At 44.3% G+C, this 27,633-nt stretch overlaps 1 protein-coding gene across 9 annotated transcripts in view; it reads left to right on the top strand.

The window, feature by feature from the left end:
- Positions 1 to 425: 425 nt before the first annotated feature.
- Positions 426 to 27,633, top strand: part of apc (APC regulator of WNT signaling pathway) — a 388,865-nt gene continuing 361,657 nt past the window's right edge. For all 9 annotated transcript variants that reach the window (XM_070883858.1, XM_070883877.1, XM_070883847.1 and 6 more), the window contains exon 1: positions 426 to 565. The gene's annotated coding sequence lies outside the window, so the exon portion shown is untranslated. The remainder of the gene's footprint in view (positions 566 to 27,633) is intronic.

The following is a 27,633-nucleotide window of genomic DNA, read 5'->3' as shown; positions in this document are numbered from 1 at the left end:
AGAATTCACGCACAAGCATCTTCCACTCCGTTCCCACATTACAACAGTGACCACATGCTAAAAGTACTTAATTGGCTGTAAAGCGCTTTGAGACGTCCGGTGGTCGTGAAAGGTGCTACATAAATCCAAGTTTTTTTTTGCATACCCTTCGTATAAATTGCCCATGCTGATCTGGTTCCATTGTTTATAGTACGTGTGTCTGAACAACCCAAGCCGGTTGGTTTTTATTCCTTACAGTGAGTGTGTAGATGCACTCTGGTCTGACTCACTCCACCCCTGGCAGCGTACACATCTGTTTCACTGTTGCAGGGACGACCGCTTTGCGCGAGAACGTCTGTCTCCCAGCGTTCCGGGCGGCGCGGCGCTACTGCACATGCGCGGCGTGCGCCCCCTGTCCGTGACTGGAAGAAATGGTTTGACCCAACATGGCGCAGGAGGAGAGAGAATAAGAGAGGAATAGAGAAGAAAGGGAGGGCAAGAGAAAGAGGCCGCGGGGCACCATTTGCCGCATGGAGAAAGGGGACCCGCTGTTTGACGAGCTTTCGGGAGATAGCCGGTGTAGCAGGTGTGTGAATGTGCGGCTCGCTCGCTCGCGCGCGCACGGTGGCCTTTGGTGTGGTGGACGACTGGCGCTGCTCGGTGGTTCTTGTGACGGCGGCGGAGAACCGACTGGAAGTCACTGCAGTGGGAACAGGGCTGGGCAAAACGGGGAGAGAGAGAACGTGTGGCTCCCCCATAAAGTGCGGGCATTGTACACACTTCACCACAAATAAATGAAAGGTCTACGTGATCCCGAGCTTTAGGTGTCAATCGAACAGGGGATTAATATAGAATTTATTAATTTCCAAATGGGGCTTTTAAACCAAAGCCAGCGATCGTGTTAAAACTTTTGAAAAATACAACTTTTTGTTCTCTCTTCCTTTCGATTTTGAACATGTCGTGAATGTTAAAATCTGAAGGAACTGGGCAAGAAAGCTTGACACCATCTGATACAATTCTTATTTTTAAATTTTAAGAGTGACCCGATCGTATTTTTCAATCCTCGCTGTTTTTTTTAAAGAAACTGATGTCACCTGGTAAGGAGTAGCAAGATCATAGATCAGGTTCATGTGTAACAAAGAAAGTTGGCTTTATTTGCTACACCCTTTCCCGACATGTCAACAGGCAAAATATATTTTGAAGCAGTGAAACATGTTTGAAATTTAGTTGAATTTGCATTGTGGTGATACAAAGGTGACGAGAAGAAAAACCGATTATACACATCAACAGGATTGCAATATGCACATCGAGAGACAATTTAAAAATGCACAATCATGAAGTCTTGCTTTATGAAATCATTAATATACATATTTTATCGTAATATCTGATTTAAAAAAAAATATTAGGTGGTATTACATGTAACAACAGGACCACAATAACAGGGAAATTATTACCATTACAGGCATACAGTAGGCTTTAGGAATTTGTATCCAAGTGTAAACCCTGGTTCACCAAGTGATGGGTTAATTCTGTAATTAGCATTCTGCATAAAAGTAACAGAATTACAGGTGACAACACTGCGATAGAGTTCTACAGGCAGACAAAATAGTGTATGAAGGTTTATGGTTGATATTCAGTGGAAACTTAAGGTTAATGCAGAATATTAAATTGGAACTGTAGCACCTCGTGTTTTTGCGTAAGGTCTTGCTTAAATACTCATAACTTGTGTGGCGCTACTTCAAAATCTTGTAATATCTTGGCAACATCTGTTTTAGAGGGTGCTTTCTGACATGTAGGTGGTGTCCTAGTCAAATTCACTGGTCTATACAGATTTGGACTGAAACAAGAGGGAGATTTTCTCTGCAGCCTTCCCACCAGGGTTACAATCTGTTATTGGGTAAGAACATAAGAAATAGGAGCAGGAGTAGGCCATTTTGCTCCTCGAGCCTGCTCTGCCATTTAATAAGATTATGGCTGATCTGATCATTGACTCAGCTCCACTTTCCTGCCTGCTCCCCAGAACCCTTTATTCTCTTATTGCTCAAAAATCAGTCTACACCTTAAATATATTCAATGACCCAGCCTCCACAGCTCTCTGGGGCAGAGAATTCCATAGATTTCCAACCCTCAGAGAAGAAATTCATCCTCATCTCAGTTTTAAATGGGCGACCCCTTATTCTCAGACTATGCCCCCAGTTCTAGTTTCCCCTATGAGTGGAAATATCCTCGCTACATCCACCTTGTCGAGACCCCTCATTACCTTATATGTATCGATAAGATCACCTCTCATCCTTCTGAACTCCAATGAGCATAGGCCCAACTTACTTAACCCATTTTCATAAGTCAATCTCCGGAATCAACCCAGTGAACCTTCTCTGAACTGCCTCCAATGCAAGTATATCCTTCCTTTTAAATACGGAGGATGTGTCTGATTTGTAGAACGCTGAAGTTAACTGTTAACATCAGCATTATGTTTACTGTTCCTCATTCCCAAGCTTCTATCATTTTTAATTACTTTGCTGGAGACTAGGTCAAGTGCAATTATGAAGCTAATATTGAATATTTTTGAGTGAAGAGTTTACACCCTTATTGCAGGAGTGACCAAACTGACTCTTGAGCTCTGACAATCCCCAGGCAACTCATTTGTATTTTGTGCTTCTATTTCTCATTTGCTGGTTTGCTCTGTTTTCATTTTGGTTGCCTGAAGTTTTGGGAGGGCTGTTCTTGTCATTTTTGCTTAATTAGTGGATAAATCCTAAATATCTGTATGGTATCAACCATATGATATATATATTGGGAACACTGATTTAAACTTTAAATGTGGCTAGAAGCTCAATGGAATGCAAAGATGAAAAACTGAACGTGCTGCCTTTCTTTACAAAGTTGTGTTCACAAGTTGTTACAGATGAGCAAGACCATTTGGCCCATCACAATTCATCCTCCCAAAAATAGCCTTATGTCCCCACATCTCAGTGTCAATTTTTTTTTCATGATTCCAGGTTATTCACTTCTATTTTTCCTGTAAGCCTATTGTTGTGTATGGAGAAAGAGTCAGACTGAACACTGTGAGTTCAAAGAAAAGTGTGACTGTAGTCTTTTATTGCAGGTCTCCAGAGTGCCTCTCCAACCTGTCAAGCCGCCTTAAATACCTGTGCTCCCAAGGGATTATGGGATCCCTTGGGACCCCAAGGGATGAGCCCTCTGGTGGCTGTACAGAGTAAATACAAGTCCACATATATAACAACATTCCCTCCCAAAGTCAATAGTGTAACTATTTACAATGTGAGTCGATCTGGGGCCCTTTTTGCCCTGGTTAATCGTCTTGGTGTGAAAGCTGGTGTTGTTGAATCATTTGTTGGGCTCTCGCTAGGCTGCTGTGCAACTGGCCTTGCTGGGCTGCCTGGTGTGTTGGGCCCTGCAGGGCTGCTGTGGATGATGGGTTCTGCTTCGAGGTCAACCGTGGTGTCCGGTTGCCACTGGTGTGTGTGTTGGGGGATCAAAAAAGGTAGGGTCCAAGGTGGGTTGCTTAGGGTAGTCCATGAATCTGAGTTAGATTTGGTCCGAGTGTTTCCGGTGAATGAGTCCATTTGAAAGTTTGACCCGAAACACCCTGCTCCCCTCCTTGGCCACGACAGTGCCGGGAAGCCACTTGTGACCTTGTTCATAATTTAGTACAAATACAGGATCATTGACTTCAATCTCGCGTGACACATTTGCGCTATCATGGTATGCACTTTGTTGAAGCCGCCTGCTCTCTACCTGTTCATGTCGATCAGGGTGAACTACCGAAAGCCTTGTCTTAAGTGGTCTTTTCATGAGTTCAGCAGATGGGTTCCCAATGAGTGAGTGAGTGGGTCTTGTGCGGTAGCTAAGCAGGACTCGGGATAGGCGAGTCTGCAGTGAGCCTTCAGTTACCCTCTTCAAGTCTTGCTTGATGGTTTGCACTGCTCTCTCTGCCTGACCATTGGACGGTAGTTTAAATGGGACAGATGTGACATGTTTGATCCCGTTGCGGGTCATGAATTCTTTGAACTCAGCACTGGTAAAACATGGCCCGTTGTCGCTCACCAGGACATCGGGTAAGCTGTGTGTGGCAAACATGGCCCGCAGGCTTTCAGTGGTGGCAGCAGACGTGCAAGCCGACATTATCTCACATTCAATCCACTTGGAGTACGCATCTACAACCACAAGGAATATTTTACCCAAGAACAGGCCTGCATAGTCGACGTGTACCCGAGACTATGGTTTGGTGGGCCAAGACCATAAACTTAGCGGCACCTCCCTGGGTGCATTGCTTAACTGCGAGCATGTATTACATCTGTGAATGCATGACTTAAGTCCGCATCGATACCGGACCACCACACGTGGGATCTGGCTATCGCTTTCATCATTACGATGCCTGGGTGGGTACTGTGGAGGTCATTGATGAAGGTGTCTCTGCCCTTCTTGGGGACCACTACTCGATTGCCCCACAGAAGGCAGTCTGCCTGTATAGACATTTCATCTTTGCACCGCTGGAACTGCATTTCCACTGAGACACTGGACCAGCTCCCGTGAAGCACACAGCTTTTGACTAGAGATAATAAGGGGTCCTGGCTTGTCCAGGTTTTGATCTGCCAGGCAGTGACGGGTGATTGCTCACTCTCAAATGCTTTCATAACCATGGCTAGATCTGCGGGCTGCACCATTTCCACCCCCGTGGTGGGCAATGGCAGCCTACTGAGGGCATTGGCGCAGTTTTCTGTGCCTGACCGGTGGTGGATGGCGTAGTTGTATGCGGGCCGATGCGTTGGTATTTATCCCTTTACTCTCGGAAAACAGGGATATCAGTGACTTGTGGTCAGTTTCCAATTCGAATTTTAGCCCAAACAGTTTTGATGCATTTTCTTTACCCCATTGACACACGCTAACGCTTCTTTTTCAATCATGCTGTAGGCTCTCTCGGCCTTAGACAGACTCCTGGATGCATAAGCAACCGGTTGCAGTTTCCCGAAATCATTAGCTTGTTGCACTACACACCCGACGCCATATGACGACGCATCACATGCTAGTACCAAATGCTTACATAGATCATACAACACAAGCAATTTGTTTGAACATAACAATTTTCTCGCTTTTACAAAGGCATTTTCTTGGCTTTTGCTCCAAGCCCATTCGCCCCCTTTTCGTAGTAAGACATGTAGTGGTTCTAGCAGGGTGCTGAGACCCGGTAAGAAGTTACCAAAGTAGATCAAGAGTCCCAGAAACGACCGCAACTCCGTCACGTTCTGTGGCCTCGGTGCGTTCTTGATTGCCTCTGTCTTCGCGTTGGTGGGCCTGATGCCGTCCGCCGCAATCCTCCTTCCCAGAAACTCCACCATGCGCCAGGAAAACGCACTTCAAGCGTTTTAACCTGAGCCCCACGCGGTTGAGTTGACTAAGAACCTCCTCCAGGTTCTGCAGGTGCTCGACTGTGTTCCGACCTGTGACCAAGATATCGTCCTGAAAGACCACGGTGTGCGGGACCGACTTCAGTAAACTTTCCATGTTTCTCTGGAATATCGCCGCCGCTGATCGGATTCCAAACGGGCATCTGTTATAAACATAGAAACATAGAAAATAGGTGCAGGAGTAGGCCATTCGAGCCTGCACCACCATTCAATACGATCATGGCTGATCATTCCCTCAGTACCCCTTTCCTGCTTTCTCTCCATACCCCTTGATCCCTTTAGCCGTAAGGGTCATATCTAACTCCCTCTTGAATATATCCAATGAACTGGCATCAACAACTTTCTGCGGCAGGGAATTCCACAGGCTAACAACTCTGAGTGAAGAAGTTTCTCCTCATCTCAGTCCTAAATGTCTTACCGCTTATCCTAAGACTGTGTCCCCTGGTTGGGCTAATTGTCCACTAACTGCACAACAATTACACGGGAAAATTTTACAGCTGATGCAAACAGGCGCGGGAGCCAAGATGAGAAAATTGTGTAACAATTAAAAAGGAACACGTAAAAGAACCGACCAGGCACTGTAACGGCTCGGTTTAGGGGATGAGATAATTTTAATCTTTTATTTTAATCTTGCAGAGTCAATTTTCTCATTTCAAAATTGAATGTCAAACAAAAAACTGTATTGCCAGTTTTTAAAAACTCCATCGATTTACATTCATTGTCAAGAGGGTTTGGTTGTCATAATTCTGAGGTGACAGGGTTTTGCGTTCTAAGAGTGAAGGCCAGCCAGACTTTATCGTGAGGCTGTCGGGTTGCTATGCTTAACTCCGTTGTAGGTTGGATTCCGTTTGACCTGTATTTTCCTTTAAAGTATATTAGTCAAACAGGACTTTCTGCGTTTCCTTATTGGCTAGTGTAAGGAGCACCGCCCCATGTGCTCCCAAGTAACCGTACGTCCATTAGTGTGCCCCTGGGATCTGTGGGCCACTAAAGCTGGAATTAAGATGTAGTCAGTGCAAACATAAATCTGTGCAAGATTCATGCCTCATGCTTTTAGTACAGTTGTACCTCTCCAGTCCGGCACCCTTGGGACCTGACCGGTGCCGGTCCAGAGAATTTTCCGGACCACGGGAGGTCACGCCGACCCTAGCGTTGTCAGCAGTACCCTAGACTTACCAGCTACTGCTGACTGACCCAGCCACATTTTGCGCATGCGCCATGCAGAAGCCTACTGCACAGCATTTCTCAGGCCCAGCTTCAGCCAGCTGCCACGCTTCTTGCTCCCTCTCCGCGCTGACCCGACCAAGGAGGGAACACTGGAGGCAGTGGGCAGACGAGGAGCAGCCAGCCCTTGGACGCAGCGCGGGTCGCGACCCACCCGCCCCCCCGGGAGTGATGCCGGACCAAAGAGTCTTAGACTGGAGAGGTACAACTTGTACCCTCAATTATCTCTTCGGTTATAGCACCACTTTTTCATTGAAGTATTCCCAGAACCACTTCCCATGGGAACAAAAGTGCTTGTAGAACCGTGGTCTAATTTAAGATTAAAAAGTGCTATCCTCCCCCTCCTGCCTTGGTATAGTTCAGCTTTAATCAGAGACACTCATTCACAGTAACATTCCATGAAAAAAAAGTTTGTCTGAAGAGGTTCACCAAGACACCAACTATCTAGAGATTGGAATAATTTTTTTTAAAAAAGGTTAGTACTAAAAATAAATATTTTCCAAATAGAAGATAATAAAAGTATAACTGTATTCACTTTCCTGCCTGCTCGCACATTGAGGTCCTCAACTTTCTCCGATCAATAATCAATTCCTGTGGCGTGTTGTTCCAAAGTGCGGTCGGAGACTGCCTTATTGGACAGGGATTTTAATATGAAACTTATAGAAAAATAAAATGTTATCAATCGTTGAAAACTCTTACGCTGGTAAAAGCAGACCTTACGCCTACTTTTACCAGGCATAAGAGTTTTAAGGACATTCGCTGAGTAAGGGTTGGGCAAATAGCTGAAATCTCTGCCCACGGAGGCCCTTCTCCCAGGGTTGTGTACGATCTATCAAAAGAAATTTGGACAGTTCGCAAGTGCCTGATTTCGGCTCATGAACTTTGCGCGATTAAACCCAGAACTTGCGGGGTCCTTTTTGGGAGCGCGTGCACATTGTACGCAACTGGAGAGAGGTCGCAATTTCAGGGTCGTGGAGTTCATGTACATGAAATCTGGACTCTAAATATGCACGTAGTCGGGTGGTACAAGTCTCGTATCAAGCACAAACCTGCTGTGAAAAAGTTTTGTATGCTCAGGAATTGTTGCTTTCACAAGAATTGTGCAATTTTTAATATATTTACACACACAATTTACAGATTCAATGCAAAAAAAAAATTTCTCCTTGGATAAGTCTGGACTGACATCTCTGTTGCAAAGAAGCTATCTTCCACTGAAGCTCCATCAGTGCCTCTTTTGGCTAGTCACTAAGGTTTGAGGCACCTCAACCGCACAACATCCGATTTTCCCTCCCCGAGCAGTAGATCTACAATAACCTCTTGCACAGCCCATATCTGGACAAGTTATAACAAGTATTGGCCCAGAATTTGCGGTCCTGATGACAGCGAACTGGCAGTATTCACTGTCATTTCACTTTTGAAACTGACCGCAACTTCAGGATTTAGCGCATGCACAGCCTAAAGCAGAATGCCTGAATTTGCGGTTTGTCATTCACTGTTCCTCCATAGAGCCAACAATCACTGTAATCTTTCAAATCATGGAAACTAACAAACTTCAACTCATCCGTGATAATTACACTGTTAAATACTCCATTAATAGTTCGACACTTTTGGATTACTGAGGATTTAACAGCGTATTAACTACTTTAAAAAAAAGGTTTAAACAAAGGCCTGAAAACAAATTTTAATTTTATGTAGTGTCAAATAAGAAACTTCAAAAAAAATTTTAAAGTTTGTCCATCTCTATTTCAGGTTTGCCTTTACCTCATGCGAGGGTCACAATCTTTATTTTGCTCTCTTTATGACATTTTTAATGTTAGAATCAAAGGAGCTTACCCATTTCCTGGTTCGTTGTCTGTGAGAATTCTGCATTTTGATTGACTGCTTAGACAGCTTGTTGATGTTACAGCTGCTCTTCGCTGGGAATCCCCATTAACTTCTGTTGATTTCAGCTACGGGTCGGAAAACAAGAAATTCTCACCACAGAAATTGCGAGATCTTTGTGCGAAGCTTACTTCGGAGCCAGCAGCGAATGCCTTTGCTTTGTCGCTGACCACAAATTCCGGGTTTTTGGGTCTTCTCATCACAGATTCTAATTACCTCTACCACCAAGAAGAACAAGGGTAGTGGCGCATGGGAACTCCACTACCTGCATGTTGCTCTCCAAGTCACACACACATCCTGATTTGGAAATATATCGCCGTTCAAAATCATGGCACACCCTGCATAACAGCACTGTGGGAGTACCTTCACCACATGGACTGCAGCGGTTCAAGAAGGCAACTCACCACCACCTTCTCGAGGGCAATTAGGGATGGGCAATAAATGCTCGCCTTGCCAGTGATGTCCACATTCCATCAATGAATTTAAAAAAAAAAAAGATTATATAGGCTCTTACATTTAACTCACTTGCTTCAGTGAGTCCAAAGTCCCCAAACATTCAAAAATAGCAATCATTGCCTTGAGAACCAGGTAAGCTTTCAATAACGTGTGGGAAAGCATGCAGCAACCCTGTCTGATAACTGACTTTAGCTCCAAGAGTTGTACCTTCATATGCTCTTTCTACAGTAAAAGCAGTAGAACATCACATCTCATTTTTGAATTTAAATTATCAAGTGAATTTTTAAACAAAAGATAAAGAAGCACATAAGTAACAGTCATATAGCAATACATCATGGCCCCCCCGACTGCGAGAGAACAGCTCCGCAGGTCGTGCTATAAAAGAGCTGGAGCGACGGGCCTTGGAACATCATGGCACCCCCGACCTGCGAGAGAACAGCTCCGCAGGTCGAGCTATAAAAGAGCTGGAGCGGCATACCACTTCAACCTCCAGCGCAAGCTGCTCCAAGGATTTTGAGATGGGCGACTGCGTGACGTCATCAAACCCCTGGTCGCCGTTTTGGAGCGTGGGCAGGAACATTGGCAGGGCCCAGGTACAGAGGAGTGGGAGAGTGGGAAGGTCGGGGCGGAGTAGCGGCGAGTGTTTGTGGCGGAGGTGCGACAGATGAGGGTACAAGGCTCCGAAGAGCTTGGGGGCAGCACAGGCCAGCCCACACTGCGATATGTGCGCGCGCTAGGTCCGTGCAGCAGAGCAGGTCTCCAGTCGTCCTGGTTAACCCTTGTCACTGGACCAAGACCTAGATCTGTCAAGCCCGTGTGGTGACTGATGTGCAACGGTCACCACACGCTTTTTAAAAAAAAAAAAAATCCACGCACAGGCACCTTCCACCCCCTCAATTGGCGTTCAGGACTGGAACATCGGGTCCTTCATTGAAACACTTGTGAACTCATGGAAGCAAGTCATCCTCGTTCGAGGGACCGCCTATGATGATACAGAGTGAGTATTGATACCATTGTGTCAGCCAATGAGTTGGAGGCGGGGCAGGACTTCCAGCAAACAGTCTATTTTACAACAAAGGGAGTCTTTTGTATATAATGCATATTGTACTGGATGTAAGCTGAGCAAGAAAGATTCTAATCAGTTTTACTCATTTTCAGTAGTAATTCGTCAAAGTATATTAAGTGCAGAGACCAACATTAGTATTTATTGTATGTCTTGATGAATAAATATACTAAGTTACTTGCAAAAATTAGGATTTGGCTTTCTGAATAATTAATATGAAGCAGTCTGGTGTAATTTCAACATTAAAACCTGATCCTAAAGCTAAAAGTAAGTTGCTTACTAGTTGGTTAACACACGTAGAAATTCTGTGCAAATGTGAACTTTTTTTACACTGCAGTTTGAGGAAATGTTTTATGTTTTGTACTTTATACAGTGCAACAGTTCATTAATTTAATTCGACCTCACAGTGAGATAAAAGAGTAAATGTTATTGTTTTAAAAGGAGCCAATTTTACAACTTTCAATTTGATATCTGGTTCAATTTTCTTGATGTAGAAGCTTTGAGTTTTTTATGCACATGATTTACTCTTTCTCTGCCACTTTTTCTCATCTCCTCCATTGATTCATTGCTGTGACGCAGTTCAACATGTGCTGGCCCACACGTCACCCAAGTGGTCATTATTCACATGTGTACCTTGACAGTGAGTGTAGGCAAGCTATTTGACTGGGGGATATTACAACTGAGCCCAATCCTGTCTTTGCTGAACATTTTTTCAGCAGGGTTTGCTTGCTGCTGTTCAGGAATAGGAACACTCCCTAATTTCCTCCTTCTTAATCCAGAATGCTGAGGCCAACTCTTATATTCCAGTGTTTCTTTTTTAATCTTTTTACCCTAGATTATTTAATCTTTCTATTATGAAGAATCTCGTAAGTGACTTCCAACTTCCTACACTTTCAAGAGTGTCTACTTAAAGAGATCTCGGTAAACCCTTGGTACATGCCTGAGTAAACAAACAGCATATCCTGTTGGGTAACTGCTTTTAGGTACTGGATTATCTTGTGCCTCCGTAAGATCCCACTTCAGTCTTCAAAAGCGACCGTGTAGCACATCAGACTTAGTTTAATGTTTAAAATATGAAGCTAATTTATTACATAAATAATGAACAAAATAATAATCCAGTAGTGATATAATAGTTAAATAGCTATAGTAAATGTTATATAGTTACATTAGAAAATCCTTTATCTAACTTTAGATAGAATAATTAAAAGATAACAACTGTAAGAACTAATCAAAGCCTTTGTAGATATAGATTGTAACTCGTCATATTAACAGAAAATGCTGGAAATACTCAGCAGGTCAAGCAGCATCCATGGAGCGCGAAACAGTTAACGTTTCAGGTTGATGACCTTTCATCGACCTGAGACGTTAACTCTGTTTCTCTCGCCACAAATGGTGCCCGACCCGTTGAGTATTTCCAGCATTTTCTGTTTTCATTTCAGATTTCCAGCATCCGCAGCATTTTGCTTTTGAACTAATCACAGTACCTGTACTTACCTTTTCAGACTATCAAGTTGCCTCTTAGATTTTCAAACAACATTTTAAGATTTCAAACTCACTTCTCAGGTGCTCCAACATATGAGATCTTCTAACTCCCTTGATACAAACACAATTGTCTCTTCAATATCCCAGAAAACAGTTACTGGGACATCTTGGATTTTGAATATCTGATTTCTCAAATTCAAAAGGAAACTCACTCAAATAAAAACTGAACCAATCACAAAGTCTGTAAATATTTAAAATAGTTTTAGATTCCCTGTCAAGCCTATTACTAGGATACAACAACATCAAACTTTGCAACATTTCTTTCTGAGCAGGCCTGATGGAAAGCCCTAGCTTGATGTTAAAATGCCCTGACTCTGTTTCAAGAGGAAGCCACCAAGCCAAAATACATTTTTGTCACACACTCTAAGTGCCCTGTCCCAGTTGAGATGAACCAACTTGGTAGAGACGAGGGATTGGACTTGGGGAAATTCCTTGTCTGGGTGGCTCAGCTGCCCACTGAATAGTATATGCTGTGCTCTAATTGATATTTAAACCTCAGGCCTTTAGTATGCTTGGATTGAAGAGAACCTGAAGTATGCAAGGAGTTTCGGCTACAGAAGGATTATGTAACCTGACAGTTTTTATGCCCGGAATTTAAATTCTCCTCCTCCTCCAAGAAATATATCCCATGATTGGTAAGGAATGGGTAGTTAGTGACTTAACAATGTTTGGGTTATTTTAGTTATATTCTATTTTAATTCCCAAGGGTGGAAGTCATTGTGTATAATGGACAGATTCATAACATACAATAGATAATCCTGTATAATAGACAAATAATGGAAACAAAATCAATGCCTATTAATGTTTATATTGCAGCAAACATTTTAAATTTAATTGGTTTCAGTCTTGAACTAATCCTTTTGGATCTTGTATAGTCCAGCAGTTTAGTTGGGGAATAATTGAGCTTTTTAAACTTACTTACAGTCGATGCCTTGTATCATGCTTTGTATTCCAATGTGTCCAGGATAAGTGCACTCCTGTGCTAGTGAGTGGGTTAGGTGCTGAATCTAATGCAGCTGGCTACTCTTCTAATGGATCTACAGATGGTCACTAGCACTTAAATTCAGTCTATAATTTTAAATACTATAAAATGAACAGGCAGATCTAGCTGTATTTGGAAGCTCTGTATATAAATTTAAGATCAAGCAATATGTTTTTGACTTCCTAGGGATAACTTGAAATAATTTATATTTCTAGTATTGGTTCTGTCGATATGACAGTTAAAACAGAAAGATTAGTGTATTTTTATTGTTGATCTTTAGGTGTCAAGAGATTACTAAAATGAGTGCACAAGTTCCAGAAAATTGGGCACAAGTTTTGGAGAAATTATAGGTAACACATTTCCCATGCCTACTGCTTGTGCAACAACCATGGTGACCACGCAAGTGTCTACCAGCAGGTGGAGTGTCCGAAATCCAGAAACCTTGGGACCGAGGCTGTTCCGGATTTTGGAACGTCTTTCCGACTTTCCGAATCCGGAAACGCCCGGGCTGAGGTTCGGGTATTTACTGATTTCAGAATGTCTTTCCGACATCCCGGAAACGCTCGCTATTGATGAAACTGGAATGGAATTGTGTGATCATGAAAAATAAAAATATGAATGCATCAGGGCTTGTTGAGCAGATCCAGTTGAGCATCCGAACACTATGGAAGATGTTACTGACCTGGTGAGCATTGAGGACATGGCTGCGGTAGCTTGCGAGTTAGAGATAGAGATGAAGATGGGCCAAAGTGCCAACATGGAAAAGAAGTGGCAGAGGAAATTACCGCTGCGATAAAAGGCATGAAAAATGTGGTAGAATACAAAATGAAAATGTTACCGTTACAAGGAGTAGTGCGGCGAGGTCCCGAGGCGGGCGAGGTCCGGCGGCAAATCTGGATTTCGGAACATTTTCCGGATTCCGGATGATCCCACCACAGACCGGCCCGGATTTCGGAACTCCGGATTTAGGATGCTCAACTTGTAATTCCTTTGCATGTTGGGCTAAATTCCACTTACACTTACCATGGTTCTACATGCAGAAGAGATTGTTAGCACTTTGCTGCTTTCATTTTGTGTAAACCTTTTGGATTGGTATAGAATGTTGCGGCGTTGCAGCAATCGCTCTACCACCTCTACCATGTTTAATTAGAATCTTGTCGAGAATTGACAGCCTGGCCAAATCTTTTTAAGATTGGACGGGATGAACTATTGCATAAATGGACAATTGGCAATTACAGGTTTGGCCAGTTCATTTAAGAGATGTTGAGGAATATTCATTAAGCTTGATTCTTAATTTAAAGTTGCTTAAATTGAATTATATCTCAATTTGAATTGAAATTCTGGGGAAAAAAAAAAGACCTGAGCTTGTCTTACTTGATAACTTGAAATATTTTTCAAGAAAATACTGGCTTCAAATTAACAGGAGTAGGTTATTCTAGAAGACAGCGTAATGGGATAAAATGTATAGTCTTCACTATTGCCACTGCTTATTCTAAACTAATAGGTAATCATGCTGTTTTTAAATATTGGAACATTTTTATCATTGACAAGATCAACCAAATTTTAAATCTTCACAAATATGAAGGGTTTCAGAGTGCAGCTAGAAACCAGACCACTTTTAGCCGAAGTGGGAGTTTAGCATTGAGATGTAATTGGCCGAATATACTTCAGGAGCGAAATCACAAAGTGACTGAAAACAGTTTAGTATAGCTGGGGAAGGGGGAGAACTGCTGAAACTTTTGGTGTGTAACATCTGCTCAGTGTGGGAAATAATGGATGCTTCATATGTTCAGCATCATCCTGGATGTGTCTGCAATGACTTTCGGTTGAGTTGAAGGTTTCTGAGCAGCTGCAGCTATGCCACTCGTACAAGAGGCTTAAGGGTCCTGGACTGCATATCACTCCACCACCAGAACAAGTTCAATGAGGGAAAAGTAAAAAAAAAAAAGACTTGGATTTATAGAGCGCCTTTCATGACCTCAGGACATCCCAAAGCCCTTTACAGCCAATTGAGTACTTTTTTGAAGTGTAGTCACTGTTGTAATATAGGAAACACAGCATCCAATTTGTGCACAACAGGCTTCCACAAACAGCAATGTGATAATGACCAGATAATCTATTTTTCAGTGGCTGAGAGATAAATATTGGCCAGGACACTGGGGAGGACTCCCCTGCTCTTCTTCGAAATAGCGCCACGGAATCTTTTAGACGGCACTCTGTATTGCACTGGGAGCGTCAGCCTAGATTTTGTGCTCAAGTCTCGAGTGGAACTTGAACCCAGAACCTTCTGACTCGGAGGAGGCAGTACAGGAATCTATTAAGTGTGTTGAATTGTTAAACAGATATTCAGTATCAGCAAATGGCTCACCTGATTTATAATTGAAGTATTTTCTGAAACAACTGCTCCTGTTTTGTTGGTAATATGTTATTATGGTATATCAATGAAGATTTGGAACAGCCTGTGTCCAGATCAAGTGTGTCTGTGTAAGCCAGTAATTCCATATACATTCCAATGCATCTCATTATTGCATCTGTTTTTGCTTGTATTAGAATTGGAATACATAGAAACATAGAAACATAGAAAATAGGTGCAGGAGCAGGCCATTCAGCCCTTCTAGCCTGCACCGCCATTCAATGAGTTCATGGCTGAACATGAAACTTCAGTACCCCTTCCTGCTTTCTCGCCATAACCCTTGATCCCCCGAGTAGTAAGGACTTCATCTAACTCCCTTTTGAATATATTTAGTGAATTGGCCTCAACTACTTTCTGTGGTCGAGAATTCCACAGGTTCACCACTCTCTGGGTGAAGAAGTTTCTCCTCATCTCGGTCCTAAATGGCTTACCCCTTATCCTCAGACTGTGACCCCTGGTTCTGGACTTCCCCAACATTGGGAACATTCTTCCTGCATCTAACCTGTCTAAACCCGTCAGAATTTAAACCTTTCTATGAGGTCCCCTCTCATTCTTCTGAACTCCAGTGAATACAAGCCCAGTTGATCCAGTCTTTCTTGATAGGTCAGTCCCGCCATCCCGGGAATCAGTCTGGTGAATCTTCGCTGCACTCCCTCAATAGCAAGAATGTCCTTCCTCAAGTTAGGAGACCAAAACTGTACACAATACTCCAGGTGTGGCCTCACCAAGGCCCTGTACAACTGTAGCAACACCTCCCTGCCCCTGTATTCAAATCCCCTCGCTATGAAGGTAACATGCCATTTGCTTTCTTAACCGCCTGCTGTACCTGCATGCTAACCTTCAGTGACTGATGTACCATGACACCCAGGTCTCGTTGCACCTTCCCTTTTCCTAATCTGTCACCAGTCAGATAATAGTCTGTCTCTCTCTTTTTACCACCAAAGTGGATAACCTCACATTTATCCACATTATACTTCATCTGCCATGCATTTGCCCACTCACCTAACCTATCCAAGTCACTCTGCAGCCTAATAGCATCCTCCTCGCAGCTCACACTGCCACCCAACTTAGTGTCATCCGCAAATTTGGAGATACTACATTTATTCCCCTTGTCTAAATCATTAATGTACAATATAAACAGTTGGGGCCCCAGCACAGAACCTTGCGGCACCCCACTAGTCACTGCCTGCCATTCTGAAAAGTACCCGTTTACTCCTACTCTCTGCTTCCTGTCTGACAACCAGTTCTCAATCCACGTCAGCACACTACCCCCAATCCCATGTGCTTTAACTTTGCACATTAATCTCTTGTGTGGGACCTTGTCGAAAGCCTTCTGAAAGTCCAAATATACCACATCAACTGGTTCTCCTTTGTCCACTTTACTGGAAACATCCTCAAAAAATTCCAGAAGATTTGTCAAGCATGATTTCCCTTTCACAAATCCATGCTGACTTGGACCTATCATGTCACCATTTTCCAGATGCACTGCTATGACATCCTTAATAATTGATTCCATCATTTTACCCACTACTGAGGTCAGGCTGACCGGTCTATAATTCCCTGTTTTCTCTCTCCCTCCTTTTTTAAAAAGTGGGGTTACATTGGCTACCCTCCACTCCATAGGAACTGATCCAGAGTCAATGGAATGTTGGAAAATGACTGTCAATGCATCCGCTATTTCCAAGGCCACCTCCTTAAGTACTCTGGGATGCAGTCCATCAGGCCCTGGGGATTTATCGGCCTTCAATCCCATCAATTTCCCCAACACAATTTCCCGACTAATAAAGATTTCCTTCAGTTCCCCCTCCTTACTAGACCCTCTGACCCCTTTTATATCCGGAAGGTTGTTTGTATCCTCCTTAGTGAATACCGAACCAAAGTACTTGTTCAATTGGTCTGCCATTTCTTTGTTCCCCGTTATGACTTCCCCTGATTCTGACTGCAGGGGACCTACGTTTGTCTTTACTAACCTTTTTCTTTTTACATACCTATAGAAACTTTTGCAATCCACCTTAATGTTCCCTGCAAGCTTCTTCTCGTACTCCATTTTCCCTGCCCTAATCAAACCCTTTGTCCTCCTCTGCTGAGTTCTAAATTTCTCCCAGTCCCCAGGTTCGCTGCTATTTCTGGCCAATTTGTATGCCACTTCCTTGGCTTTAATACTATCCCTGATTTCCCTAGATAGCCACGGTTGAGCCACCTTTCCTTTTTTATTTTTACGCCAGCAGGAATGTACAATTGTTGTAATTCATTCATGCGGTCTCTAAATGTCTGCCATTGCCCATCCACAGTCAACCCCTTAAGTATCATTCGCCAATCTATCCTAGCCAATTCACGCCTCATACCTTCAAAGTTACCCTTCTTTAAGTTCTAGACCATGGTCTCTGAATTTACTGTTTCATTCTCCATTCTAATGCAGAATTCCACCATATTATGGTCACTCTTCCCCAAGGAGCCTCGCACAATGAGATTGCTAATTAATCCTCTCTCATTACACAACACCCAGTCAAAGATGGCCTCCCCCCTAGTTGGTTCCTCAACATATTGGTCTAGAAAACCATCCCTTATGCATACTTTGGCTATGTTATACTGGCTCTGTTAAAGATCTTTAAAAATGAAGACACACAGAAGGATCACCCATTACTGCTTTATACAACACCAGGATTATGTTATGCACATTTTTGCATAACAGAGCTAGCAAATATTTGTGTGGAAAAGCAATGAGCAGCCCTGGTGTCCCTAAAATTAGGAATAATTCCAAATGGTTGCACTATATATTCAGGACCGAAGAACAGATTAATTTATGTTGTTCTGATTCACAATGTGGATGCATTGGTAATAATTTACCAAAATTCCCTGAATTCTGGGGAGGTCCCAGCAGATTGGAAAACTGCAAATATAACGACCCTATTTAAAAAAGGAGGCAGAGAAAAAGCAAGAAACTAAGGCCCCAAGTTTCCACACGCGGCAAAACGGGCGCCCCATCGAGCTGGGCGCCTGTTTTTCGCGCCGAAAACGGCGCCTGAAAAAAAACGCGCTATTCTCGAGCGCTTTGCAGCTCAATGTCTGTTTGGTGCGGCGAACGGGGCGGAGCCTACCACTCGCACCGATTTTGTAAGTAGGAGGGGGCGGGTACAATTTGAATGAGTTTTTTTTGTGCCGGCAACCCTGCGCGTGCGCGTTGGAGCGTTCGCGCACGCGCAGTGTGAAGGAAACATTGGCACTCGGCCATTTAAAAAAAGTGCTGTAGAAAAAGTGAAAATTTGTTTATTGAACCCTTGCAAAGGCTTGTATTTTAATTTTCTTGATATTTTCTGTGTGTGAGGTGAGGGAGTGCATTCTGTAATTAAAGATAGACTGTGATAAACGGGACACATGCACTTGTTTGAGACTATTCAAATTCTTTGTAGCTGTTCAATTTTTAACATTTTTTAATAAAACCACATTGCCCTTCCATGATCAGCACAGAGGCTTCCTGCAGCCTTCTCCCTCCCTTTCCCTTCGGGCCCGATGGCAAACCGCTGCCTGAAGCACTTTCACACAGGTAGGAACATAGTTTATTTAATCTTTTCTTTGCTTATAAATTTTTATTCAGGTTGGATTTATTTGTATAAGTATAACTAAGGATTTATTGTAGAATTTAATGACTTCCCTCCCCCCCCCCCCCCCCACCTCGTTCCCGACGCCTAATTTGTAACCTGCGCCTGATTTTTTAATGTGTAGACAAGGTTTTTTCAAGCCTACAAAAATCTTCACTTGCTCCATTCTAAGTTAGTTTGGAGTACGTTTTCACTGTGAAAACTTTCAAATCAGGCGTCAGTGGCCGGACACGCCCCCTTTTGGAAAAAAAAATTCTGTTCAAAAGTGAAACTGTTCTACCTGACTAGAACTGCAGAAAACCTAAATGTGGAGAATTCCGATTTCTAAGATACCCCGTTCTCCACCAGTTGCTCCTAAAAATCAGGAGCAAATCATGTGGAAACTTGGGGCCTATAGACCAGTTAGCCTAACATCTGTGGTTGGAAAGATGTTGGAATCCATTATTAAAGAAGCAGTAGCAGGACATTTGGAAAAGCAAAATTCGGTCAGGCAAAGTCAGCATGGATTTATGAAGGGAAAGTCATGTTTGACAAATTTGCTGGAGTTCTTCGAAGATGTAATGAACAGGGTGGATAAAGGGGAACCAGTGGATGTGGTGTATTTGGACTTCCAGAAGGCATTTGACAAGGTGCCACATAAAAGCTAACTGCCCAAGATAAAAGTACATGGGGTTGGGGGTAATATATTAGCATGGATAGAGGATTGGCTAACAAACAGAGAGTCGGGATAAATGGTTCATTCTCGGGTTGGCAATCAGTAACTAGTGGGGTGCTGCAGGGATCAGTGCTGGGACCCCAACTATTTACAATCCATATTAACGACTTGGAAGAAGGGACTGAGTGTAACGTAGCCAAGTTTGCTGATGATACAAAGCTGGGAGGAAAAGCAATGTGTGAGGAGGACACAAAGGGCTCAAATTTCAGCCGGAGTTGCTTTTTTTTGGAGCAACGAGTTTAGAATGGAGCATCTTAGAAATTGCAATTCTCGGCATTTAGTTTGCTCCAGTTCGAGTGAGTTAGAATAGTTCCATTTTAGAACAGATTTTTTTTTTCAAAAGTGGGTGTGTCCAGCCACTCACGCCTATTTTGTAAGTTTCGGCAACAAAAACTTACTCCAAACTAACTTAGAATGGAGAAGTGTCCACTTTTGTAAGTTCTGAAAAACCTTACCTAGAGTTAAGTTTAGTGCAGGCACAGCCAGAGACAAAGGACACATTAACATTACAACGGACAACGGGGGTGGGGGGGGGAGGCGGAGGAGGGAAGTTAGAGGATTTTCCAAAGCACTAAACACCTTCACAACAACATTAAAGAAGCAAAGTACATTTAAAGCACTAAACAAAGCAGTACATTTAAACCACCAAGCACTAAACGAAGCACAAAAAGTAAAAAGCAATTAATTAATAAAAAGTAGAAAGAACCCTGCACTTAAAGCACCAAGACCAAAGTAATAAGCAACCAATCAATAACAAATAAAAAATAAAAGTCCTACCTTTATGTGAAGGGAAGGTGTTTCTGTCAGCCTCTCGCCGTGTCTCTGTCAGTGTCTCTCTGTTTCTGTCCGTGAGGGGTGTGGAGGAGGGGGGAGGGGCTGAACAGGAAGCGGGGGGAGGCTGAACGCAGGTGGGGGAGGGGTGTGAGAGGAGAGGAGAGGAGGCTGGACGGAGGCTGAACAAATGATACTGTAATGGGCAGTAACCCCGGACCCTCGCTCTTCTGGCCCCCCAATTGGTATAGGCACCCCTGCTCTCTCCTCCTGCCCTCCGATCATTTCGAGTGCCCCCTAACCCACGCTCCTCCATCCCTTCCCATGCTTTTCCCCCACCGATCACCTCCCCGGCCCCACACCATTCAAAGACAGACTGGGGTGAAAAAACAATACTGCAAAATTGATTACTAGAACTCAATACTACACTGTATGCACTGAAACCAGTGAAAATACATTCACCAGTGAAAGGATGCTTCCACAAAAGGAGTAGCCATCATTTTCAAAAGAAAAACACTCCCATGGAAAAACGCCCTGCTGAGCCATTGCGCATGCGCGCATGCTCCAACACGCATGCGCAACGCTACTGGCACTCAGAAGAACGCTGATCCCAACCCCGCTCCCCCTGCTGGGTGCGATCGACATGCTTCGCCCCAGGGAGACTCCGCTGCGCCACGCCACGCTCCAGGACGACCGCATAATTCCCTGGTAAGATTTTGGCGCACTTTATTTCCCAGACAGGTTACTTAAATCACGGCAGTGCGCCGTTTTCACCAGCATCGGAAATTTGGGCCCATAGTCCTTTCCTTGCATGTATGTGTGCAGCACTCCTTTGCACTCCAAGAATCACTTAAGACTTTTCACTCCTTCCCTTCCTGCACCCAAAAATCACACAGCTCGCTTTAACAGAGTGCCACGTTCTCCCTTTAAATGTCCTTGCTTGCATCTATGCAACATCTTTGCAGCACTCCTTTGCACAACAAGAATCAGTAAAATAATTTTCACTCCTTTTCCTACCAGCAACCAAAAGTCCCAGCTAGCTTTAAATGAGTGCCTGCCACGTTCTCCCTTTAAATGGCCGATTGCCAAGGTCGAGGACCCATTGCGCATGCGCGCACGCTGTAACGCGCACGCGCAAAGGTGCCGACTGTGAAAAACACGCAGGGTCTTAGCACCCACCCCCCTGCAGGCTGGGATCGACTTGCTCCGCCCCAGGGAGACTCCACTGCGCCACGCCACGCTCCAGGACAACCGGAGAATTCCCCGGTAGGATCTCGGCGCGTTTTTATCCCAGACAGGTCACGTAAATCTCGGAGGTGCACCGTTTTCTCCAGCATTGGAAACATGGGCCCTCTGTCTCCGTCACATCGGTTTTGACGACGCCACCTTCCATACTAATGCCTCTGATATGTCTTTTTCCTCAACCGAGGATTCTCCTCCACCGTGGTTAACATGGCCCTCGACCGTGTCCGTTCTATTTCCCACACTTCTGCTCTCACCCCTTCCTTCCAGAACCACGATAGGATTCCCCTTGTCCTCACCTTTCACCCCATCAGCCTCCATGTCAAACGGATCGTCCTCCGCCATTTCCGCCACCTCCAGCGTGATCCCACCACCAAACCCATCTTCCCCATCCCTCAGCATTCCGAAGGCAGCAGATCTTGCGGTCTCAATATTGGTGACAAAGAAGTCCATGAGCTCCTCGCACTTGGTGGAGGTGAAGGTGGAGGAGATGGGGTGGGGGGGATGAAGAGGTTTAAAAAGATGGTTCATAGTAGAGAAAAGAAGCCGGGGTTTATCTTTGATTGCAGGTTGATCCTGGAATAGTGAGCAGTTTGGGAAGACGAGAACAGGACCCGATAGTACTTTATGTGGTCAAGCCAGATCTGACGATGAATGGCAAAACCAGTTGGTTAACCTGTCCATTCAAGTCTGCGTCATTTAAACTTCAGGGAGCGGAGACCAGGGCTGTACCAGGGGGAATGACCAGCGTGAGAGAGTAATGATTTTGACGGGGGACTGGGGCATCAAAGGTGGAGATGAGAGTGTGGTTGAGCAGATCGGTAGCTGCAGAAATGTCATGGTAAATGGAGGGCCAAAGGCTAGATAGTTGGGATTTTGAAAGTGAAGTCGTAAATGAACTGGGAGAGTTTGTTTTCCAGGGGTGGACACAAAAGGAAGTAGGGTTGGGAGGGGGAACAGTGGAGAATGATACAAGGAAGTGATCAAGGATGGCCTTGTATATGCTTGAGACGATGGGAGTAGCGAGGGCACGTGAGATGGCAATTTCAAGGAGGTGGCCCAGAATTTTGGTTGAGTTGACATGGAGAAATTAAAGGAGGATCGAGGGCACTGAACACAAGAGAGAGAGCATGATGAGCACAGAAGGAGGCTATTCAGCCCATTGAGTCTGCCGGCTCTTTCGAAGAGCAATCCAGTTAGTCCCACTTCCCTACTCTTTCCCCATATCTCTGCAATTTTTTCTCCTCCAAGTATTTATCCAATTTCCTTTTGACAGCTGCTATTGAAACTGTAACCACCACCCTATCAGGCAGTGCATTCCAAATCCTAACCACTTGTTGCATAAAAAAGCTTTTCCTCATGTCGCCTCTGGTTCTTTTGCCTTAAACCTGTGACCTCTGGTTATTGACCCTTCAGTCATTGGAAACCGTTTGGGTTTATTTACTCTATCTAAATCTTTCATGATTTTAAACACCTCTATCAAATCTCCTCTTGGCCTTCTCTGCTTTAAGGAGAACAACCCCAGTTTCCCCACGTAACTGTAATCCCTCATCCCTCAAGCCATTCTAGTAAATCTCTTCTGTGTGCTCTCTAAAGCCTTCATGTCCTTTCTAAAGTGTGGTGCCCGGAATTGGACACAATACTCCAGCTGGGGCCAAACTAGTGTTTTATATAGGTTCAGCATAACTTCCTGGCTTTTGTGCTCTATGCCTCTATTTCTAAAGCCTTGGATTCCATATGCTTTATTAAACTGTCCTGCCACATTCAAAAATTTGTGCACAAACAGCCCCAGGTCTCTGACCACCACCGTTAAAATTGTACCTTTTAGCTTGTATGCATCATCTCTCACTTTTCTGCATTGAATTTCATCTGCCATGTGTTGTCCGATTCCATAAGCCTGTCTGTTCTCTTGAAGTGTTATTATCTTCTTAACTGTTATCTTCTTACTGGAATTCTTTGAGGATATAACGAGCATGGTGGATAAAGGTGTACCGATGGATGTGGTGTATTTAGATTTCCAAAAGGCATTCAATAAGGTGCCACACAAAAGGTTACTGCAGAAGATAAAGGTACGCGGAGTCAGAGGAAATGTATTAGCATGGATAGAGAATTGGCTGGCTAACAGAAAGCAGAGAGTTGGGATAAATGGGTCCTTTTCGGGTTGGAAATCAGTGGTTCGTGGTGTGCCACAGGGATCGGTGCTGGGACCACAACTGTTTACAATATACATAGATGACCTGGAAGAGGGGACAGAGTGTTGTGTAACAAAATTTGCAGATGACACAAAGATTAGTGGGAAAGCGGGTTGTGTAGAGGACACAGAGAGGCTGCAAAGAGATTTAGATAGGTTAAGCGAATGGGCTAAGGTTTGGCAGATGAAATACAATGTCGGAAAATGTGAGGTCATCCACCTTGGGGAAAAAAAAAAAACAGTAAAAGGGAATATTATTTGAATGGGGAGAAATTACAACATGTTGCGGTGCAGAGGGACCTGGGGATCCTTGTGCATGACTCCCAAAAAGTTAGTTTGCAGGTGCAGCAGGTAATCAGGAAGGTGAATGAAATGTTGGCCTTCATTGCGAGAGGGATGGAGTACAAAAACTGCACAGGGTATTGGTGAGGCCACACCTGGAGTAATGCGTGCAGTTTTGGTCACCTTACTTAAGGAAGGATATACTAGCTTTGGAGGGGATACAGAGATGATTCACGAGGTTGATTCCGGAGATGAGGGGGTAACCTTATGATAGATTGAGTAGACTGGGTCTTTACTCGTTGGAGTTCAGAAGGATGAGGGGTGATCTTGTAGAAATAATGAAAGGGATAGACAAGATAGAGGCAGAGAGGTTGTTTCCACTGGTCGGGGACACAGGGGGCACAGCCTCAAAATACGGGGGAGCCAATTTAAAACCGAGTTGAGAAGGAATTTCTCCTCCCAGAGGGTTGTGAATCTGTGGAATTCTCTGCCCAAGGAAGCAGTTGAGGCTAGCTCATTGAATGTATTCAAGTCACAGATAGATAGATTTTTAACCAATAAGGGAATTAAGGGTTATGCGGAGCGGGCGGTTAAGTGGAGCTGAGTCCACGGCCAGATCAGCCATGATCTTGTTGAGTGGCGGAGCAGGCTCGAGGGGCTAGATGGCCTACTCCTGTTCCTAATTCTTATATTCTTATGTTTACTATACTTCCAAGTTTCAACCCATCTGCAAATTTCAAAGTTGTGCCCATAGCCCCCAAGTCCAAGTCATTAATGTATATCAAAAACAGCAGTGGTCCTAGCACTGAACCCTGGGGAACACCACTGTATACCCCCCTCCAGTCTGAAAAACAACCATTCACCACAATTCTTTTTATATCCCAATTTTGTATCCATACTGCTACTGTCCCATTTATCCCATGGGGTTCACTTTTGCTAACATGTCAAATATGTGGTACTTTATCAAGCACCTTTTGAAAATCCATATACACAACATTAACTGACTGACCTAATCCACCCTGTTGCCCCGTCAGAAAACTCAAGTAGTTACTCAAACATGATTTACCCTAACAAATCTGTGCTGGCTCTGCTTTAGTCGTCCATGCTTGTCCACATGGCTGTTAATTTTCTCCCAGATTATTGTTTCTCAAAGCTTTCCCACCAACGACAATAAACTGACGGGCCTGTAATTACCAACTTTATCCTTCTCCCCTTTTTTGAACAAGGGTGAGACATTTGCCCCACCCCTGCATCTAAGGAGGATTGTAAGATTGTAGCCAGCACCTCTGTAATTTCTACCCTTACTTCCTTCAGAAACCTAGGACGAATCCCATCTGGATCGGGTGAGTTATCCACTTTAAGTACGGCCATTCTTTCTAAAATTTGCTCTTTATCTATATTTTTCACATCCTCACAACCTCCTGATTTACAGTAGCTTTGCAAAGTCCTCTTCCTTGGTAAACACTGATGCAAGGTACTCATTTAGTACCACAACCATGCCTTCTGCCTCCATCAATATATCTCTGTTTTAGTATTCTTGGGGCGAGAATGATCTGCTTTCACACCAAAAAAGGATGAGTTCGCAGGTGTTTCAAATGGGGAACCTGACATTCCAGGTTCCAAACGACATCTTGAAGGATGGAAGATGCCTGTGCGTGGATTTTTTTAACGTGTAGTGACCGTTGCACACCAGCTACGACACAGGCTTGACAGAGCACGGTCTTGGTTCAGTGGCAAGGATTAACCAAGACGACTGGAGTCCAAGCTCTGATGCACTGACCTGGTACGCACATGTACTCCTACTGTCCATGGGATTCATAGGTCGCAGTGTGGGCTGGCCCATGCTGCACCTTCCCTGGGCCCCGACCCCACTGTTCTTGTATGCTGCACCACTCCTGGGCCTCTGCCTCGCTGCTGGGCTCCTGGGCCCCGACCCCGCCGCTCCTGGGCCCCGACACTCCCCCCCCCCGCTCTTGTAGTCTATGCCTCGGCCAATAAAGGCCTTCTTAACCATCTTATCCACCTGGCCAGCTACTTTCAGGGATCTGTGGAAAAGCACTCCAAGATCCCTTTGTTCATCTTTGTTCAGTGGCCTACTGCTTAATTTGTATACCCTTTCCTTATTAGCCCTCCAAAAGTGCATTACCTCACACTTCTCCGAATTAAATTCCATTTGCCACTGCTCTGCCCACCTGATCAGTAGATCCTGCAGTCCATGACTTTCCTCTATCAACTACACAGCCAATTTTAGTGTCATCTGCAAACTTCTTAATCATATTCCCTATATTCAAATCTAGATCATTGATGTATACCGCAAAAAGCAAGGGACCCAGTACTGAGCCCTGCGGAACCCCACTGGAAACATCCTTCCAGTCACAAAAACATCCATCAACCATTATCCTTTGTTTCCTACCTCTTAAGCCAATTTTGGATCCAACTTGCCACTTTGCCCTGGATCCCATGGGCTTTAACCTTTGTGACCAATCTACCATCTGGGACCTTATCTAAAAGCTTTGCTAAAGTCCTTATACACTACATTGACCATCCTGGTTACCCCCTCAAAAAATTCAATCAGATTAGTCAAACACGATCTTCCCTTAACTAATCCGTGTTGACTGTCCCTAATTAATCCTTGCCTTTCCAAATGTAAATTTATCCTGTCTTTCAGGATTTTTTTCCAATAATTTTCCCACCACTGAAGTTAGGCTGACAGGCCTGTAATCACGCGGCCTATCTGACTGCAGCAGTGGGCTAAAGTCCCGAGAAATGGAGAGGCTCCTGCTGCCGTGTTGTGGTAACACAGCGTCGTATCGTGGGGAGGGGCCATATGGTGGGATTGGCTGCAGTACAGACTCCAGTCGGGTTGAGGAAGTCTATAAACCCATCAATCATTTCCTGGAGTTGGCTGTGTGCAGATCTTGGCAGATGTGTTGGGTTGGGGGTGGTGTCACAGCAGCAGCAAGTGTAGGCCCCCAGCTGAGGCAGACGCTGTCCCGATTGTGATCAGGGCTACATGTTGAGTAATAGGTCATCAATACCTCAGCAATTCTTGCTGTCAGTTATTGTGAGGCTTTTGACTTAGTAGCAGTTGCCATACGATTTATCAAGCTTGCATTGATCTAGTTGGGAGAGATCTGTGCATCTCACATAGTGTAGGGCAATCAGTCGCTGGCTTCCTCGGCCCACGGACACCCGTCCCACTGCAGCAGGAGAGATCTCTGAGACACGCCACACCAGCAAGCCCCTTGGTCATGGCTAGGTACGGGAGGCACGCATGACTGAAGGGGGGAGGGATGTTTGCATCGAAGATAGTCCCAGTAGATAATGTGAGTGATGAGGGATTGCGGACATGAAAACAAGGGAAATATGGTAAATCTCTTAAACACCTCCATATGAATCCAGCTTCATTGACAACCCTGAACATTTTGCTCTGTTTTTAAAATTGGTTCTTGACTCTGTTTATAGAAGCCTGTGTTGATAGAATATTTTGTCTCCATCAGTTGTTTTGTGTGTGTGTGTATCAGAGATTGCACAGAGCTGTAATATTTCATCTCCATGGACATGATTTGACAAAGTATTAGATCAGCAGAAAGCGGAGAACAAAATTTTATTTCAAAGAAACTGAATGATAAGCTCAGGATGTTCTAAAGTGCTTCACAGCTAAAGCAGTACTTTTGAAATGTAGCCACTCTGCCTGGGATAGGGGCAGCGAGCATTGGGACGCGCTGGGAGGGCGAGGAGCTACTGCGCATGCGTGCAGACTCCACTGTGCGCGTGCACAGCTGCCAGCACTGTTTTCGGCGCAGGGCTATAGCTCCGCCCCCCCCACTCAAACAGAAACGCCGCGCCAGGACCAGGGAGACA

The sequence above is a fragment of the Pristiophorus japonicus genome, chromosome 1 (assembly GCF_044704955.1).
Source record: "Pristiophorus japonicus isolate sPriJap1 chromosome 1, sPriJap1.hap1, whole genome shotgun sequence".
Lineage (NCBI taxonomy): Eukaryota > Metazoa > Chordata > Chondrichthyes > Pristiophoridae > Pristiophorus > Pristiophorus japonicus.
The sequence above is the reverse complement of the archived record's forward strand: the minus strand, read 5'-3'. Positions and strand labels throughout refer to the sequence as shown.